This window comes from Montipora foliosa, chromosome 1, assembly GCF_036669935.1.
Source record: "Montipora foliosa isolate CH-2021 chromosome 1, ASM3666993v2, whole genome shotgun sequence".
Lineage (NCBI taxonomy): Eukaryota > Metazoa > Cnidaria > Anthozoa > Scleractinia > Acroporidae > Montipora > Montipora foliosa.
This window is the reverse complement of record NC_090869.1, coordinates 11,083,174-11,087,433: the sequence shown is the minus strand read 5'-3', so window position 1 is coordinate 11,087,433 and position 4,260 is coordinate 11,083,174. Positions and strand designations below refer to the sequence as shown.

The 4,260-nt window shown below is 40.8% G+C and overlaps 1 protein-coding gene across 1 annotated transcript in view; it reads left to right on the top strand.

Moving 5' to 3' along the window:
- Window positions 1–316: 316 nt before the first annotated feature.
- The window catches only part of LOC137981585 (probable serine/threonine-protein kinase drkD), a 47,593-nt gene continuing 43,649 nt past the window's right edge, over window positions 317–4,260 (top strand). The window contains exon 1 of the mRNA XM_068828781.1: window positions 317–336. The gene's annotated coding sequence lies outside the window, so the exon portion shown is untranslated. The remainder of the gene's footprint in view (window positions 337–4,260) is intronic.

Sequence of the window (4,260 nt, the reverse complement as noted above, 5' to 3'; positions counted from 1 at the left end):
CCACCGACGCAGCACCACAGTTTCTTTAGAAACTACCCCTTCATTCAGGATTGCTCTTAAGCTATTTAAGTATACACAAATCGGTTTTGAGTGTCGTAGGGAGGATGTTGCGCCTCTTACAAGAAAAGAAGCTAACTTGCTTTTGGCCATACATTGGATACATTGAGATATCAAATATACATCGACAGAGGACGCCTGGATTTTGGGGAACGACTTAAATGCAGAAGTCATGTTATGGTTTCAGTTAAAGGGAGTTCCAAGAATTTACCCGGTGTGGTACGGTTCAAAGGCACCTTACGCAAAATGCCTGGCACAATGTTCGGAGTTCAGCTACATGTAAGTTACGTTTGTCGTGAACACCAGTCGGTGACGATTTAGAGCCACCTACTGTAAGTAGAAGATATCTGTTTACAAACATTGTCTTTGTTATTCAAATGTGCCAACCTCGGGGAACAAAAGACCCTTTGTTTCGACAGCCAATGAGGCTCTGGTTGGCACATTAATGACAATAGATGACGTCAACGATATTTTCCCAAAAGGTATGTTTGAGTGATTTCTTTTCGGTTACAAATAGATCATAGGTTTTCAAGTGCAAGACCAGGCCTTTCTGTTCAAAAGGTGGATAACGCTATCCACCGGATAAATCACTATCCACTGCTATGACTTATCCAATGGATAGTATGGATAGTAATTTATCTGGCTGGTAGCGCTATCCATCGTTCGAACAACTGGTGGATAGTTCATTTAGGTGAGATTGAAAAAGTAGTATAAAGTATTTGTTCTTGTATTACCAGGAACTGTGGACCTTTGCTGTAACGTTTTCATGACAAATGTGGTAGATTCGCACTTAGAAGCATTTCTATGAGAACAGAGTAAAAAAAAAGTAGTGCAAAGTTTATTGAAATTTGGCCCACCGGCACATATTCAAATGGTATAAGGAAAATTCGCCTCAGACATTAAGATGATTAGGCCCCAATAGCAAAACACAGAAACAAAATATAACACCATTTGTCTTTTTGCTATCAATAATGTAGTAAAAGAAGTGTAATTGAACTGTAGCCAAAAGCCAAAAATTTGCAAACTCACACTCATGTGAATCATCTGTGGGTTCCGTGTATCCGTGGTCAGATATGGGATGTTACAAAAACTAAGACTCTCGAAAACCTAAACCTCAGACTCCTAAGACAAGGGGTTTTCGTGGTACAAAAACTAAGAGTGGGTCTTAGCTTTCGTAGTACGAAAGCTAAATAGTACTTGTAAACAGTGGAAAGAAACCCACGAAAACTTACCGCTAGTCAGAGATTTGGGCGCTAGATGTTGCTTACATGGTTTAATTTAACTAGACATGACGCTGTGACATGCTTGTATGTGACAGAAAATCATCCATGATTACGTATTGGCACCGAAACTAAAGATGGGCTCTTTCGAATAATGAGAAACTGAGATCTAAGTTGCTGAAGACTATGGAACCATGAAGATCGTGTAAGATTTCCTTAATTGTCGGGATATGATGTTGTTCACATACAATTGCCTCATTCGCCCTGCTCATATCTACACAGTCCTGTATGTCACCATCTTGTTTAGGGGTGACAATCAATGGAGACACCCACGCTGTAAGAATGTTTGGCACTTCTTCATTTACGTCTGCATCTAGCAAAGCATCCAGTTTCTGATCAAGAAAGGAAACCTTCATACCTGCTGGGCTACTGGTTTAATGTCCTTATTGTGTAACTGGGGCTGATGGTCCTTCAGCTTTCCAGCTCCAGTAAGGATATCTGCATAATTTATTCCTCTTGATCATCTTTGTCACTCCCCTCTGTCACCAGTGAACAGAACTGTTCCAACTTATAGCTTATTAAGTTTCTTGCTGTACTTCTCCCCAGCGGCGGTCTACCACTTCCTTTGATTACTGTGAACTTCTCCAATATAGAGTAAGACACAGGCTATTTTGGCAACAAATGTTGCTATGACTTGAACTGGCTCACTCTGCCCATATGCCAATAACTTCTTATTTAACTTCTTGGATCCACACTAAAATATTATGTTCAGACTGTTCCAAGTTTCATAGTCTATCAGGTTACCTGAGGCTCCTGAATCAAACAGTACACCCATTGTTTAAATTAACTCCACCAACCTTAGGCATTATTTCACCAGTTTGCTGTTGTCCTTCCACAACAAATGCATATTTATCCCCTGGTTCACCTGCTCCAATGTGGAAGCACTATGGCGTAGAGGTTAGCACTCTGGTCTCACGATTCTAAGGGTTGCTGGTTCGATTCCAAGGTTTGCTGGTTCGAGGCCTAGCTGCCATTGTGTTGTTTCCTTAGACAAGAGACTTTACTCTACACTGTACTCTACACTCTCTTCACCCAGGTGTATAAATGGGTACTGGTGATATACTGCTGAGGATAACCCATCCAGGGGAGAGAGTAATAATTCTCCTAGTTGCTTCATGCTATTGAAACTGGGATAAGCTCCGGCCATAATGGGCCCTAGTGGCTCGCATTTGACTTTACCTTTACCTCAGGTACTCAATGCTTTAAATTTCTTCTTGGCTTTTGGTAGAGGCTTCTTAGGTCCCTTTTTCTCGCAACATACTGCAAATGTCGCTAAATCCCACACATTTATCTCTCACTGGACAGCATACATCTTTTGCAAAATGGCCAACACAATGTCAGTGACTGACCTACTTTTGGCTTTGGGTAGCTTTCCCTTTTGGTTGTACTCTGTCCCTTCCCATAACTGGTTGTTCTAGGTTTACTGTCGGACAGAATGTAATTTCTGCGAACATGACTGGAAGACTGGCGAGAAAATGTATTTTTCATATAAGCAGGAAAATCATTAAAAAACAGACTTGAGCAGTAATATGAGGAAATTTGTAATGCGCTGATTGCAGCATGGAGATGTAGAGTTTGACATTAGTGGTAAGAGGGAAAGTAATCTTCAAATATATGAATCGAAGTATTCTCTTACTTACATCATACCGCTCCTTTGACAAGAAGTCACGAAAGTCCTTTTTTTTTTTTCCTTTGCTATAAGGATAACAGCATTGCTTTGTCGCGATTTTTTTATGAGACAAACTTGTTCAGAAATCAAAAGTCTACGTTAGCAGCACACACCAGGGCTATTCTTGAGGTTGTTTCTTTAAAAAAACCTCGTTCTCTGATGGATACCCTTGATGACATTAATTACAATCTGAAGTTACAATCTTTGTCAGCAAGACTATGATAATGGCATAAAACCAGATCTTGCATGGCCAAAACTTCTACTTGTTCTCTTTCTTTCCTGAAATCTAAAGCTCTCTTTTCTTAAACTCACGAGCACATGTACAATATGGCTGCTTAGAATAACCCATCATGCCTTTCAGCTTACCTAGACACTACAGCCCTTCCTTTCCACTACAGTTCACAGAACTTCTTTTTAAACTGAAAACCAAAAGTCTTACTTTAACGTCTTAAACTTTCCTGCAATATTACATGTAGGTTTCCCTAGAACATAGTCCTTAAACCTTCCTGATTGTTTGAGAGTACGCCCAGGTCTAAAGTGATCAACTACAATTGGGTTTAGCTCTGGAATGTTCATGCTCTCAACGTTGCTGTTGTTCCCTGGGGGTTCTGGCTGTTCAGGTTGTTCTAGCTCATCGAGTGATACATAGGGCTTTGCAGAAAGCTATTTCTGTTATACATCACTCATTCACTAAACTTGACTGCGACTTGGCTTTCTTCTTTGGCCAACACTGTATTTGGTTCTGCTTCAAAGTTAGGGGTGTGACTTTATCTCCAGGAATTATGAGGCTTGCAACTGCACCTCATTATTTTGTCCTCTGCATAACCAATCTCTGTCCCTAGTGTTCTCATTAATCACTGACTGATCTTGTCTTGACTCTCGACTGGCAACTTGGACTTGATCTCCCTCCCAGACATGAGAAAGGCAGGAGTGGTACCTGTTGAGACTTGAGGTGTGGACGTGCCATAAGGTACTTTGGTAGTTCTTCTGTCCATCTTTTCCATTCCACCCCTGCTACCTCTCAGGTCTTCAAGAGGGATCTATTGTACATCACCTTTGGCTTGTGTCCAAAGTGATGGGGATCTCCTGTGTTCAATTCTACATTCAAAAAAGAACTCCTCAATTTTCTTCCTCATGAACTGTGGACCGTTGTCTGACTGAGTTGATTGAGTAAGGGTTTCCACACCGTGCAAAAACCTCTCTTAATTCCATAATCTTGAGTGTCGTAGTTAACCACATCACTGCCACTTCATA